Below are 16,709 nucleotides of genomic sequence, written 5' to 3' on the forward strand. Positions count from 1 at the left end.
AGGCAAGAGCCACCACACATGGCTCTATATGATTACTTTTACATGATAGATAATGTAATTTACAGAATTAACATGTAAGGTTTAAATTAATCCCAACTGATTGTAACCTTATTGAGGCATGGATTTGAATCCCAAATGCCATATGTTGGTATAAGAGTCACTAAGCGCATGAGTAAGGCTAGCCTATTGCTCAACATCCATATCCCAACAAATGACCATACTTCCCTGTGTACATGGGAAGCTTAGATCTTTCAGGGTTTACAGAAAACAAACAATTCCAGAATGACAGTCAGAGATCATGGTGATGCCAATTTCAGTGAACTGGCAATGCCTCCCAGGAATCTCGTGTTTAGAGGGATTTTGAGGTCATGCCTGTAGAGGAATTCCATAACTGACTAATGGGTAATGAAGAACATCAGCACACGTGCCTTATAAATGCTGTCTGTAAAACAGTAAAAGGGAAGTTTCCTTAGCCTGTGTTCACCTTTAAACAGAGGCCAAGATAAAGGCTGCACTGAGGAGATTCTTGGGAACATCATCATGGGAATGACTGTGAGGACAAAGGGAGTGAACAGGGAATGAAGGAAAGTCAATATAAGAATGCATTACTGGCTACTTCTCCTGGTAACTAGTACTTTATTCCAGCATACCTTTGGGGAGTCTTGGAAAATGTATTTTACAATTATATGCCTATGGAACAAAAGGTATAAAAATATTTGTACATAGGTTTCCTCCCTCATCAGTCAAAGGTGACTCCACAGATGTTAGGTCCTCTGCATTTCCAGGTTGTATATGCGTGAGTGCTCAGTGGGTCTTGGGGTATCAGCTGCCACAGCTACACAGAAGCCCCAAAATGTTACGGGATCTTTTTCTGGCTAGAACCTCTGTGACTCTTGGTGCCTTTGCCTGAGTTTTGCTCGGGCCTGCTGGGCTCATTTTGCCCACTTGGCCTGGCAGGCTGCACTCAGCTCATGCCACCAGCCTAGGTCCCACGCTTGCCAAGGGCACGTCAGGCATGAATGGTGAGAGGTGTATGAGCAAGTGTGGGATCCATCCACTGTGCACGGTAAGACATGCTGGCTGCTGCAGCAGGGTGGGAAGCTCCAGGTGCCAGCATGGGTGTCAGCTCTCTGTGAGACTGCAGCCAGAACAGGTACACTGCAAACAACTTCCATAGCTGACACCAGGGAACACAGTTGTGCTTAGAACTTTGGAGATGCCAGAAACCACAGGACCCCAAAGAGAGAGTAACAGAACTGGCTCAGGGACCTCCCAGGTCTGAGCTCTCCAAAGGGCCACATCTCTTCTTTCCTTTTCTTCACCTGCAATGTGGAGAGTAAGGGGCATGTCTCAGTCTAGTTTGTGTTACAGCTCTTTTAGCCTTGCCATTTGGTGGGTCCCAAGTCCTTGTCCTGTGACCAGGAAGAAAAAGGTACAAAGACAAGCAGAGGGTGAGCAAGATGAATAACTTTACTGAGTGATAGAACAGCTTAGAGGAAACCTGCAGGGAGAAGCTCCTTTCCGTAGCCAGGGTATCCTGATGAGTTTTCAGCTCCTAGCAGAGAGGGTAGCTCCTTTCTGCTAGGCAAGTCATCCCAACAAGTGTTCAGCTATCAGTAGAGAGGGTAACTCCTCCCTGCAGTTGGTCATCCTGACATCTGCAGAGCTCTCAGCAAAGAGGAGGCCATAGAGTAGGTGGCTCTTCTCTGCAGGCAGGTTGTCCTATCATCTCCCCATCATCTCTCCATCATCTCCCTGACATCTTTCCATCATCTCTGCAACTCTCAGCAGAGAGGAGGCCCTGGAGTGGGTTGCTCCTCTCTGTAGCTGGTTGTCCCATCATCTGCTCAGCTTTGGCTGGGCCCAGGGATTTTATGGGCCTCAGGGGAGAAAGTACATGCTGACTGGCCCATGCTGATTGGCCCATGGGTGGCCATGTGTGGGTCGAGAAAAGGCACCACAAGTTCCCACTCCAGTTCGGGACTGGCAGCCTGTCCCCCAGCCTTTAGGCCCTCCCTGGCCTTGTGCCAAGGGGAGCCTGCAGGCCAGTGCTGAGCTTCCCTCAGCCCCTCCTTGGCTTCCCTCCTATGCTCATAGGTGCTCAAAATGTGGAGACAGCAGATGTGGCAAGGGGCTGGTGTGTCAGCACTGCCCTGAGTGTGTTCATACCAAGTCAGGCTGTGGCAGCACCTGGGCCCAACCTCAACTTTGCTCTGAGATCAGAGCAGGCACTGACAGCAGGGAGGAAGCCAAGCAGCGGGGCAGGCAGTTCCAAGCCCGCAAGGGCAGGGGATACTTCCTGGGTCCCCAAGAGTGCAGAGATGCCTGGGTCTGCAGTTACAGTTTGGGCAGCTGCAGCTGCACCCAGGGGGGCAGAACTCATGCCTGCTCCATGGAGTGGTAGGCCTGGGTCTGCAGCTGTGACTTGGGCGGCTGCTGCTGCACCCAGGAAGGTGGCGCTCCTGCTTGCTCCATGGAGCAGGAGGCCTAGGTCTGCAGCTACAACTTGGGTAGCTGCAGCTGTGCTTGAGTGGGTGGCACTCCCATCTGCTCCTGGGCTGTGAGAGCACAGGGATGCCTAGGTCCACAACTGTGGCTTGGGCAGCTGACGTGGCACTCAGAAGGGGTGGGGCTTCTGCTTGTCCTTGGCTCCTGCTGGCTTCATGGAGTGTGCAGTCCCGGCCATGCCTCCCTGCTGCAGCCAGCGTGATGACAGTGGCTGTTCTAGATAGCCTGCTGCTGCCATCACAAGGGCAGGAAGAGGTGATGAAGCAAAGCCTGAGGCAAAGCTCTGACAGGTTGTACCTTTTCCAAACTAATCAAAGTCAAGCAGTTACTGGAAGCAGAATGGAGACCAGAAGAAGAAGAACCACGCTAAAAGGGTGTCCAATACAGCTACTTTTATAACAATTCTTTTGAATCTTATTCTCTGTAATTGCATATGCTCAATGGTTGGAAAAAACTCCATAGAACTTCACTGTTTTAAGATAATCCATTCAAGCAGAGTCCTTCTCAGGAAGCATGTTCCCTGGACTATCTCTAATTATTTAATTCAGCTTTAGATTTGGTGGCTGACTGAACACAGTTGAAACCCTACAAGCCAGAAGAGATTGGGGTCATATAGTCAGCATTGGCTTTTTTTTTTTTTGAGATGGAGTCTTGCTGTGTCTCCCAGACTGGAGTGCAGTGGCGCAATCTCAGCTCACTGCAAGCTCCACCTCCAGGGTTCATGCCATTCTCCTGCCTCAGCCTCCCGAGTAGGGGGACTACAGGTGCCTGTCACCATGCCCCTCCAGGGTTCACGCCATTCTCCTGCCTTAGCCTCCCGAGTAGGTGGGACTACAGGCGCCTGCCACCATGCCCGGCTAATTTTTTGTATTTTTAGTAGAGACAAGGTTTCACCGTGTTAGCCAGGATGGTCTCTATCTCCTGACCTTGTGATCCACCCGCCTTGGCCTCCCAAAGTGCTGGGATTACAGGCGTGAGCCACCACACCTGGCCTATCAGCATTCTTAAGAAAAGAAATTCCAACCAAGAATTTCACATCCAACCAACCTAAGCTTCATAAGCAAAGGAGAAATAAGATACTTTTCAGACAAGCAAATGCTAAGGAAATTCATTACCACCAGACCTGTCTTTCAAGAGGTCCTTAAGGGAGTGGTAAATACAAAAAGGAAAGATCATTACCAACTACTACAAAAACACACTTAAGTACACAGACCATTGACCCTATAAAGCAACCACACAATCAAGTCTACATAATAACCAGGTAATATGATGACAGGATCAAATCTGCACATACCAATATTAACCTATAATGTAAATGGTGTAAATGCCCCAATTAAAAGGCATAGACTAGCAAATTGAACAGAGGCAAGCGCCAGCGGTATGCTGTTTTCAAGAGACATATCTCATAAGCAATGACACCTGTAGGCTCAAAGTAAAAGGATGGAGAAAAATCTACCAAGCAAACAGAAAACAGCAAATAGCAGAGGTTGCTATTCTAATGTCAGACAAAACAGACTTTAAATAATAATAATCATAAAAGACAAAGAAGGGCTTCCGCCAGGGCCGCCACTGGAGAGCAGCAGCCATGGCTGTACGCTACCCTATGGCTGTGGGCCTCAACAAGGGCCACAAGGTGACCAAGAACGTGAGCAAGCCCAGGCACAGCCGCCGCCACGGGCGTCTGATGAAACACACCAAGTTCGTGCGGGACATGATTCGGGAGGTGTGTGGCTTTGCCCCATACGAGCGGCACGCCATGGAGTTACTGAAGGTCTCCAAGGACAAACGGGCCCTCAAGTTTATCAAGAAAAGGGTGGGGACGCACATCCGCGCCAAGAGGAAGCGGGAGGAGCTGAGCAACGTATTGGCAGCTATGAGGAAAGCTGCTGCCAAGAAAGACTGAGCCCCCTCCCCTGGCTTCTCCCTGAAATAAAGAACAGCTTGACAGAAAAAAAAAAAAAAAAAAAAAAGACAAAGAAGGGCATTTCAAAATGGTAAAAGTTCCAGTCAACAAGAAAACCTAGCTATCCTAAATATATATGCACCCAACACAGGAGCACCCAGATTCATAAAACAAGCTCTTCGAGACTTGCAAAGAGACTTAGATTCCTACACAATAGTAGTGGGAGACTTTAACACCCCACTGACATTATTAGACAGATCATAGAGGGAGAAGACTAACAAAGATATTCAGGACCTAAACATGACATCTGACCAAATGGATCTAACGGACAACTGCAGAACTCTTCACTCAAATGCAACAGAATATACATTCTTCTCATCTGCACATGGCATATACTCTAAAATCAACCACACAATTGGCCATAAAACAATTCTCAGGAAATTCAAAAACCCAAAATTATACCAACCACACTGGAACTACAGCACACTAAAAATAGAAATCAATACAAGAAGATTGCTGAAAACCAGAAAAGTACATGGAAATATAAAAACCTGCACCTGAATAACTTTCAGATAAGGAGTGAAATTAAGCTAGAAATCAGTAAATTCATTGAAACTAATGAGAACAAAGATACAACTTTCCGAAATATCAGGGAAACTACTAAAGCAGTCTTAAGAGGAAAGTTTATGGTGCTAAATACACACATCAAAAAGTTAGAAAGATCTGAAATTAACAACTGAACATCACATTAACAGGAACTAGATAAATAAGAGCAAAACAATGCCAAAGCTAGCAGAAGACAAGAAAGAACCAAAATCAGAGCTGAACTGAATGAGATTGAGATGCAAAAACCAAAACAAAACAAAACAAAAAACAACAAAACACCAAAGAACAGTGAATTCAGGAGTTTGTTATTTGAAATAATAAATAAGATAGACTACTAGCCAGACTAATAAAGAAAAATAGAGAGAAGATCCAAATAAACACAATCAGGGAGGACAAAGGGGACATTACCACCGACCCCACAGAAATACACAAACCCCTCAGAGACTATGATGAGTACCTCTATGCACACAAACTAGAAAACCTACAAAAATGAATAAATTCCTGAAAAAATACAACCTTCCAAGATTGAACCAGGAAGAAATTGGAACCCTGAATGGACCAATAATACCAATCAGAAAAAGCCCAAGACTTGACGGATTCACAGTCTAATTCTACCAGGTACATAAAGAAGAGGCAGGCTGGGCGCGGTGGCTCACACCTGTAATCCCAGCACTTTGGGAGGCTGGGGCAGGTGGATCATGAGGTCAGGAGATTGAGACCATCCTGGCCAACATGGTGAAACCCTGTCTCTACTAAAAATACAAAAATTAGCCAGGCATCATGGCGTGTGCTTATAGTCCCAGCTCCTCAGGAGGCTGAGGCAGGAGAATCACTTGAACCCAGGAGGCGGAGGTTGCAGTGAGCCAAGATCGCACCATTGTACTTCAGCCTGGGTGACAGAGCGAGACTCCCTCTTAAAAATCAAAACAAAACAAAAATTCAAGTTGAGATCTGGGTGACGACACAGCTAAATCATATCAGCACACATGAATTCATGTTCAAAACGTGCCAGAGAGAAGGAAGAGACATTTACAATGTTATAGCATTGGATTTGTCAGATCCCAGTTGATGTGAGCCATAATGGATCATCATCATCTGAGGTGATTTTCTAAACCTGATGCAGTATAGAGGATAGAGTGTATGATAGAGGGATGACCCTGATGGCTGGCCAGCTAGCAGCGACTGAAAACAGCTAGCATGGCTCGGAAGACTGAGGCACACACTGTAGTAGAACTCCTGAACTTTAAATCCCCAGTGCCACCTGACAGTTTTGCTAATGGTGGGCTCCAGCTATCCTGTGAAATGTCTTATATCCTAATGCTAAGGACCTAGGAAAGAAAACTTGGAAAAGAGAAAAGGGGCGACATAAACAAGGAAGTAAAACTAATCTGACAGGAAAGGAAAATATGCATTATTCTTATGTTCAACTCATAGCAGACATCACTAATTTCCCATCATACCTTCCCTGATGAGTGCTGAGTGATCTCAAAACTCATTAACCCATCTTTTCAGGCCGAACATCTCAGTATTTCAGAGGAAATCAATGTGTCATCTTTGATCTATGACTATATTTAGTGTTATTCTAAACACCCCAGCTATAAGAAATGAGAAATCCTAACCTTTGGAAATTTAAGAATAGACAGAAAAGGGTCTTTGTATAAACTACCTAAAATCATTTTCTTTCTTTATAACTATAACTTAAACCATTCATTTATAGTTTCATCATGCTCTACCTTGTGTTTACCTTTTCATGTAATAATAATACCTTAGATGAGTATGGTATCTTTATTATTTACAAAATATTCTCAGATGTTAACATTCTTGATCCTAAAGTCAAGCACTATTTTTCATTCTAAGATTAAGAAAACAAACCAAAATCATCCCTGAGGCAGAGGCTCAAAGAAGGTAGGTGACTTCTTAATTTTATATTTCAAAATCTAGTAGCTGGAGGAACTAAAATGAAAGTTTAGAGCTTCAACGGAGTACTTATCTTATGATCTTATGCCTATTTTGCACATAGAAAGAATCTATCCAAGATTAATTTTTAATATTTTATCAGTTGTAAAACAAAAGATTTGGAACCATGAAAATATATCTTTAGTCCTTTGGAGACTAGCACCCAGAGATTCTGTGGCCAAGGGGAGGGGGACTTGCCAGTATTGTTGAGGTGTGCATTATTTGGAGTTAAAGCTGCCTTATCTAGTTATGCAATTCGTTCTGTCCCTAGAATCAACAGTTCCTCAAAACTCCAATATTAAAGACAACCAGAAAATTGCACAGTAATTGTACCATGGAAAGAAGATTGCTCTCTGCTCCTCCAGGCATTTGTTTTATGTGCTGACAGAAGAACATTTGATTACTCTTAACTGTCTTATGGGGAATGGCTAATAAATACTAATATGCACCAGGGAATTACCTGGCATTACTATAACGGTGGGAACAAGATCCACAACATCATGACTTGCAAGCATGCATTTTTGTATCATTGAAATGCATCACATCATTGGTGGCCATACTGTTGGGTCCTAGTCTCAGGAAGAACCTGGGGTCAAAATTCATGACTTGCACTTGGTCCTGAGTCACAGTTTACTCCCAAAATTGCAGGCTCAAATTTCTTGGCATAATGGAATAACATTTAATGTGCTTTTTACAGGAGGAAAGCTATTCCAGAAGAAAAAATAAGCCTAAAATTTAATGAAAGAGTGATTGGCTGGGTGTGGTGGCTCACGCCTGTAATCCCAGCACTTTGGGAGGCTGAGGTGGGCGGATCATGAGGTCAGGAGATCGAGACCATCCTGGCTAACATGGGGAAACCCCATCTCTACTAAAAATACAAAAAATTGGCCAGGTGTGGTGGCGGGCGCCTGTATTCCCACCTACTCGGGAGGCTGAGGCAGGAGAAAGGTGTGAAACCTGGAGGTGGAGCTTGCAGTGAGCCAAGATCGTGCCACGGCACTCCAGCCTGGGTGACAGTGTGAGACTCCGTCTCAAAAAAAAAAAAGAGTGACCAAGGAAAATCATGTTGTGACTTTTCCTGTGATTAAGAGCTTGGGTCTCCTTTGTCATGGGGAAAATAGAGTCATGGTGAGTCAGGTCTTTGCTTATCAAAGTCTCCTGAGACTTAATTATTCAGCAAGTCTTTACTGAGCACCTGCTAAATGCCTGGGACTGTCCTAGACACTTTATACAAGTTATCTCATGGGTTCTTCACAATTACCTTACGAAGCAGTTACTGTGGGTGGCTGAGGTTACTTTGAGACATCACAATATTTTTCCTCGTTTATTGCTTTATTTACAGAATATCACCCTCTCTTCAGAATGCAAAATAATTTGGAGTCAATATGTTATTCTGAAAAGAGTTTTGGAGTAGGAAGTCCATGGGCATTAGGAGGAAGATCTGAGAGGTGAAGATAGAAATGATGCTGAAACTGAGAGAAAATAAAACCACTGAATTTAAAGCAAAAAGAAACAAAGTGAGTCTTTGGGACCTTTCCTACCTATATTAATCTTTAGTGTTACAGAATAACTAAACTAGTTGGATCCTTCACAGTCATTTAATGTCCAACGTCACCTTGATGGGAGATCCAGGGGTGGGTTGAGGAACTGTTTAATCACTATTCCTTGTTTTGGGTAAGGGATGCAGGTAAAGGGATAGCTAATATCAAAATTCAAATGCTAGCAAAAAGAAATTTAGCAGCATTAAATAGTATTTCTAATTTTAAAAAGATTAATTTGGCCAAGCGCCGTGGCTCATGCCTGTAATCCTAGCACTTTGGGAGGCTGAGGTGGGCAGATCACGAGGTCAAGAGATCAAGACCATCCTGGCCAACATGGTGAAACCCTATCTCTACTATAAATACAAAAATTAGCTGGGCGTGGTGGTGGGTGCCTGTAGTCCCAGCTACTCGGGAAGCTGAGGCAGGAGAATCACTTGAACCTGGGAGGCAGAGGCTGCAGTGAGCCAAGATCGCACCACTGCACTCCAGCCTGTTGACAGAGCAAGACTCCATCTCAAAAAAAAAAAAAAAAAAAAGTTTAATAAATCAATTTCTGCTTGTAGCCAGGAGGGAGGAACTGACACCAGACTAATCCTTGTGTGAAAAGAGCAAATACAGTAACCCCACCAAAAGTCAATATAAATGGAATAAGCCATGACGCAATTGCCTTCAGGCACTCAACAACAGGTAGAGCAAGACTGCAATCTCAGGGTGAATGCAAACTCAGCAGGTGAACCCAGACTCTGCCTGGGGACCTTTTGTGATACAGCCCAGGGATTGGAGTAGAGCAGGGCAGGCCTGTGGATAGGGGAGCAGGACATTGAGTGTAGGGCCACAAAGATGATGTAGTCTGGGGTGAAGGACACAGGGGACCTGAAGTCTGGGGAGCTTTTAAAACTAGTCATTTGCTGATGGACCACACAGATGCAGGACGAGACTATGACGATCTTCACAGAACAACTACACGGGGCCTGAACACTGATCACAGATCTTAGTGGTTGAGGAGTGCTGGAGATGGAGTTCCTTCAGCCAGGCCAGAGTGAAGACAGCACGTTAACACGTGGGTGGGTGCCCAGCTGAGAAAAAAGGAAGGCCATACCTTAGGAGTAAGGAAGGAGCCCGCCCCAATGTCAGAAGTGAGACTCAGAGGCAAGGCCAGTCTCAGGGAAGGTAGTACAACTTCGCAAATAGAATTATGAACCAACTGGGGTTGGTTCAGGCACTACTACAATTGGGGTAATCTGTTTTCACTTCCATGAAAACTGAAGTGAGCTTTGTGTTCCTAAATGAAAGGACAAACATTTCAATAGGCACGTAGCTAATTTTAGATGGACGTAATTGAATCAATAAACAATTTAATTTTAACATTTCCTTTCTTTTTTCCTCGTCTTTTTTTGAGACAGAGTTTTGCTCCTGTGGCCCAGGTTGGGGTGCAGTGGCACAATCTTGGTTCACTGCAACCTCTGCCTCCTGGCTTCAAGCTATTCTCCTGCCTCAGCATCCCGAGTAGCTGAGACTACAAGAGCATGCCACCACACCCGGCTAATTTTTTTGTATTTTTGGTAGACATGGAGTTTCACTGTGTTGGCCAGGCTGATCTCGAACTCCTGACTTCAGGTGATCCACCTGCCTCAGCCTCCCAAAGGGGTAGTCCTAGCTACTCGGGAGGCTGTAATCCCAGGAGTGGGATTACAGGTTTGAACCACTGTGCCTGGCCCAACATTTCCTTGAAAAACTTAAAACTCCCAAAGAAGTTTTTATCATAGGTTATAAGTATAAAGACCCCAAGCAATAACAAATCCCTGCCACCCTCAAACACACACATTCACTGATAGAAAATCAATATACTCAGCTATCATATTTCAGATGTGCCAGTTTTCTGGTCAATCAGCAATCACTTCCTTGTGAACTCAGGCACAGGGGCTGACACACAGCAGCACAGGACACAGTCTGCCCCCCGGGGCTGCTGACAGTCTCTTGCTGGTAGGAGGAGACATCCCTTACCAATGCTGAGGCTGCTGCCTATTTTTTTCCTGCTCTGTAAGAGCTTCTGCTCAAATCCTTTTGTCTGTGTCCTTCAATGCTGAACTTAGCTTATGCTGTAATTTTTTTTCCAATTTTTTTTCTCCTACTGCCTGCAGATATTCAAGTAAATAAGCCACTCTGGATTTTAAACTCATTCATCTGATAATGTTTTTACATGATCTGAAGTCATTTCATCATTAATTTTCTCATTAAACTATGGATGCTACAACAGATAGATACTTGCCTTTTTAGTACAGATGGGGTTTCACTATGTTGGCCAGCTGATCTTGAACTCAGATATTCAACTAAATAAGACACTCTGGATTTTAAACTCATTCATCTGATAATGTTTTTACATGATCTGAAGCCATTTCATCATTAAGTTTCTCATTAAACTATGCATGCAATAACAGATAGATATTTGTATTTTTAGTAGAGACTGGGTTTCACTATGTTGGCCAGACTGATCTCAGACTCAGATATTCAACTAAATAAGACACTCTGGATTTTAAACTCATTCATCTGATAATGTTTTTACATGATCTGAAGCCATTTCATCATTAATTTTCTCATTAAACTGTGCATGCAATAACAGATATTTGTATTTTTAGTAGAGACGGGGTTTCATTGTGTTGGCCAGGCTGATCTCGGACTCAGGTATTTCAACTAAATAAGACACTCTGGATTTTAAACTCATTGATCTGATGATGTTTTTACATGATCTGAGCCATTTCATCATTAATTTTCTCCTTAAACTGCCTACCTGTAGACCTGGGTAGGCAGGAGCAGTAAGGCAATGACGGAGGCACAGCCTTGGTCTTAAAGACCTCGCTGTCTAGAGGGAAACACAGATAAGTAAATAGGCAGTCACCATACAGTGTAGTAAGTGCTTTGATTGAATAAGTGAGTTTTGTGTTTGCCTTATCCTGACTTGGTGGGAGCTGGGGAGTCTCAGGGAGATCATTCAGAAGCAGTTTTTCCAAAACCTTACATTGCACTTACTATGTACCAGGGCACCTCTATCAGAAACTTTTGAAACGTTTAAAAATATATAAATTCCAAGCTGAGAGGAAACATTTACTGAATCTCTGAGATTATGCCTTAGTAATCTACATTTTAGAAAAATGCACTCCAACACTGAGTGAAAGAGTGAGACTGTCTCAAAAACAAAACTCCCAAAGTTCCCCAGGTCATTCTTCTGCGCAGTGAAGTGCGAGAACCACTGATTTAAATTAATTGGTTAATTCAATATTTGTTCTTTCTTCAATATGATCTTAAAACCAGAAATCCACATCAGAATGTTAACAGCAAGAGTAAATGACTCGCATTGTTAGTCACAGATTTAAAAAAGCATTGTTAGTCAGAAATTACTCGCAGCCCCACTCCCTAATTGATCAACAAATAGGTTGTGTATTGTTGTCTTTAAAGTTCAAACTCTGGGGCAGGGGCTCTGTTTTGTTGTGCCTCAGTTTCTCATGCTAAAACAGGATGAAAAGATTCCTATCTTATAAGACTATTGTGATGGCTACATGAGGTCATGTGTAGCAGGTATTTAGAAAAGTCCCTGGCACACCCTCTCTAAGCTGGATTTAGCCATCATGCTAGGTCAGTTCCCATCAGTTAATCTCTCTTCCTTGCAGAAAACTACCTCCTTGTCTTTTATGAGGAGACAAACTGAATCATGAATTTTGTCCTGAAGTGCATGAGCTGGAGGGAACTTGTGAACTCAGGCACAGTGGCTGAAACACAGCAGCACAGGACACAGTCTTCTGATAATGTTTTTACATGATCTGAAGCCATTTCATCGTTAATTTTCTCACCAAACTATGCATGCAACAACAGATAGTGACTGAGGAGCTGCACCTGTGATTTTCATCAGAGGAAGGCCATGGAGATCAATTTATTTCCTGGAGTGTTGTCTCATCTTTGTTTTAGACAGTGTGGTAGGCGGAATAATGTGTCCCCCTCCCCCCCGCCCAAATGCCCAATGCCCAACCCCTTCTCTTCAGAACCTGTGAATATAGTACCTTATATGATAAAAGGTATATTGCAGGTATGATTAAGAAATTTGAGATGGTAAGAGAATCACAGAATATCCAGGTGGGCACAATGTAATCACAGGAGTCTTTACAAGTGAGGAATCTTTCCCAGCTGAAGTCAGATTGAGAGACACATCCTTGCTGATTTTGTAGGTGGAGGAAGGGGCTAGGAGACAAAGAATGCAGGCAGCCTTTAGAAGCCAGAAAAGGTAAGGAAATGAAACCTCTTGTAGGATCTCCAGAAGAAATGTAGCCCTGCCAACACTTTGGTTTAGATGGGTGAGATCCATGTCAGAATTTTGACTTGCAGAACCGTAAGGTAGACATTTATGTTGTTTCAGCCACTGAATTTGTGATAATTTGTTACAGAAGCAATACGAAACTAAGACATAGTCTTTGGGGACATGCCTTGTCCCCCTATAATAATATGTAAAATAAAATAGAATGTATTTTACCTTTTGTGCCCCCAAATAATTCCCTCCCACTCCAGTGGCACACCCCGTTGTCCTTCAAAATGAAGTCATTGGAAGTGAGAATTTGCCTTGAATATAAGGATTTGAAGTCTGATATTTCATTTCAGCAGATCATCCATCCTTCAGTGTGCTCTATATAAATCAGAATTATTCCTTCTCTTTTTCGCATTATACCCTTGACTTCTTTGTATTTAATTGTATTTACCTCTCTTCTTTTTACCTTTAGAAGTTTGCATCTACAGAGTTTTCATCAGTTTTTTTTTAAAGATTTCTTGTTAAACTAATGTTTCATAGATTCTTCTAATCATGTACCCAGAAATAGGGCCAAAATAATTGGTAATCACATCATATGCCCCACCACTTTAAAACTCCATAAAATTATAGTGTAACTAAATGAACCTAAAAGAAATAATGCAAGTGAAATATTTAAAAACCCTGACTAAGAGAGTTTTGCATGTATTTTAAAAATAGGCCTTTACTTTAAACTTTAGTTACTTAGTGAAGATAATTTTTAAAGCGATGATTAAAGATATATTTAAATTAAAATGTAGTTAAAAGGTAGAACATAGCTGCTTATAAAATCTCATTGGACTAAAATACCCAGTGGAAGTAAATGTCTTCTGCTCACTTAGACATGGTTTATGGCATCTATATTTTGCAGGAGGAACAATAACAAAATTTGCAGCTCAGTGAGAACACCGAAATTGATGGAAGCTTCTTTTGATTATAGCGTACATTTATGACATCCAGCATCAGCAAGTAAGAGCTTAATTTTCTAATTTATTTAAGCATTCACAAAGCTGTTTGCCTTTTCCTCTAAGAGAATGTCTCAGTAGTTCGTACTGGCTGCAACATATTTTTCTTTGGGAAACTTTGAAGCAAGTGGAATTCTTTATCTTAGGGGTGAAATGACTGAGGATCATTTCAGGTGAAAGACAATAAACACCCATAGGGGTTTTCAGTGTGATGTGGTCATCAGAAATGTGGATGACAAAAAAGAATTAGCTACACTCTCTGCTTCATTCCTTGGTGCTATTCTGATCACAACAGGAGTGTCGATTTCAGGGTCACTTTTGATAAGGGGTTGAGATCTATCAAATGGCACCCAGAGAACAGGGACAGGGATATTTCTATATCATTCATGTAAGGAACAGTTGGAGACATTAAGGCTACCACACTCGAAGAAGAAAAATGTGGTGGAATATGATGGCAGAATTCAAACATTTGAAAGGATGACATGTAGAGAAAAAATTGGACCTACTTCTGTCTTTCTCGAAGAGGTGGATGTGGGACCAGTGGATAAGACACTGAAGTTGATTTCAGTTCTTCATAAAGAAGAGATTTCTTGGGATCAAAATTGTCTGAAAATAGGAATGATCTGCTCTGTCCCTAGAGTTGCTCAAGCATAGCCAAAAAACTTACCTCTTGTTCAGATTTAAAATTCAATGATTTTATGATGCTATATAAAAGTGAGCTCTGCCATGTATTGGGAAGTAAATGAGGCTTTGTATTAGGAACTCTGAGTTACTTTACAATAACTCCCCATTGTACTCTCTCTACGAGATGGAGTGAGGTTGGGTACTTGCTGCTGCTGAAGTCTCTGTCCCCAGGACCTGATGTCTAAAGGGTGTGTGGGACAGCTATGTGATTCTAGGCCAGAGATGGCAACTGTATGTCACTATGCCCTCCTCCTGCCTGTGGCAGATAATCTAAATGATGGTGGAACTCTCTCCTGATGCATAGGTAGAGCCTCAGAATCCTCCTCAGTGCAACATCCTGACACTATTAGAGTTGGTATACAGATGAAGTCTGATAATTATTATTGCTTTAGGGCACACTTTGCATGTCATTTCTAGACATAGCCCTTCTTGTCAGTTCTTCTGTGCTCTGCTCTGTGATGCTAGGGCTGGCACTAGACAAAATACATTTCTGCTCTGCTGGCTGGATCACTGTTAGGTCAGAGGAGCACTACAAGGCTGGAGGAGGAAGAAGTGACATTTTCTTTCCTTCTTGCTTTCTGTGACTTCTGTTTTCTCCTCTTCCTTATAAGGATAACTTAAGGCATGGCTGTTCCTTTCCCTAGTCATAGCTGAATTCAGTTTTCAGTTTTTCCAATTTCCAGAAACAGCTTCATGGCATCCTCTTTGGAGCAGTAGCACCTTTGAGCCAGTGCTCCTCTTCAGAAGTCTGAATTTTAACTGCATGGGACCCCATTTTCAGCTTCTGAGAATTGCTTATTCCAACCCCTTCCCTTTTATTTTCCATTCCTAGGGCTAGTAGCCCTTTCCACAATTGCCACTCTGTGATACTTGACTTTCTTTCTGACTATTTAGTTACCTACAACTTTATACCTAATTAGAAGTTATTTGATTTCTCTGTTCAAATACTTGGTATGGCTTTTTCTCTCAACTTTCAAAATTTACCCTAAGCTGATGATGGGCTGTTTTAGCACAAACTTGATTAAGGACTAGTTGTGTTTAATTTCATTTTTTATTTTATTTTAAAAGTTAGAGCTGTATGGAAGTTTTATATAATCCAATCCAATTCCCTCATTTTAAAGCTGAGGAAATTTAAGTTTCAGAAATGATGGTGGAGGTGACATAGGGCCTTCTTGTGACTTGGAATTGGAATTACAACTGAAGATATCAGACTAAGATCACAAAGATTTAGGAGGGAAATAACAGAAAAGAAATTGACCTTTAAGGCAAGAGCCCAGTCCTGGGGGAGGTCTCAACAAAGCACTACGGCTCTACAAACACTAGGTCTTCTCTGGCCTCCTTTGGTTGGGAAATTAATTATAAGTTTAGTTTTTTGGTAGGAGAGGGACAGGTGACTATCTTAGAAGGTTCCAGAAGATGATTGTGGGTGTTGCTAATAGAATGATATTTAAAAACACCTTGGTAATTAAAATACCCTTTTAAGAGTGTTAGAATGAGGGGTGGTTCCAAGATGGCCGAATAGGAACAGCTCCAGTCTACAGCTCCCAGCATGAGCGACGCAGAAGACGGGTGATTTCTGCATTTCCAACTGAGGTACTGGGTTCATCTCACAGTGGCTTGTTGGACAGTGGGGGCAGGACAGTGGGTGCAGCCCACCGAGCAAAAGCCGAAGCAGGGCAAGGCATCGCCTCACCCGGGAAGCGCAAGGGGTCAGGGAATTCCCTTTCCTAGCCAAGGGAAGAGGTGACAGATGGCACCTGGAAAATAGGGTCATTCCTACCCTAATACTGCGCATTTCCAACAGTCTTGGCAAACAGCACACCAGAAGATTATATCCCACGCCTGGCTTGGAGGGTCCCATGTGCATGGAACCTCACTCATTGCTGGCACAGCAGTCTGAGATCAAACTGCAAGGCGGCAGCGAGGCTGAGGGAGGGTTGCCTGCCATTGCTGAGGCTTGAGTAGGTAAACAAAGCGGCCAGGAAGCTTGAACTGGGTGGAGCCCACCGCAGTTCAAGGAGGCCTGCCTGACTCTGTAGACTCCACCTCTGGGGGCAGGGCATAGCCAAACAAAAGGCAACAGAAACCTCTGCAGACTTAAATGTCCCTGTCTGACAGCTTTGATAGAGTAGTGGTTCTCACAGCACGGAGTTTGAGATCTGAGAACAGACAGACTGTTTCCTCAAGTGGGTCCCTGATGCCTGAGTAGCCTAACTGGG

At 43.1% G+C, this 16,709-nt stretch overlaps 1 pseudogene across 1 annotated transcript; it reads left to right on the forward strand.

Moving 5' to 3' along the window:
- Positions 1–4,052: 4,052 nt before the first annotated feature.
- LOC101015030 lies at positions 4,053–4,454 on the forward strand (annotated as a pseudogene). The gene has a single exon (XR_651945.4). The product of XR_651945.4 is annotated as a 60S ribosomal protein L36 pseudogene (transcript).
- Positions 4,455–16,709: the final 12,255 nt, after the last annotated feature.

This window comes from Papio anubis, chromosome 11, assembly GCF_008728515.1.
Source record: "Papio anubis isolate 15944 chromosome 11, Panubis1.0, whole genome shotgun sequence".
In the NCBI taxonomy this organism is placed as follows: Eukaryota; Metazoa; Chordata; class Mammalia; order Primates; family Cercopithecidae; genus Papio; species Papio anubis.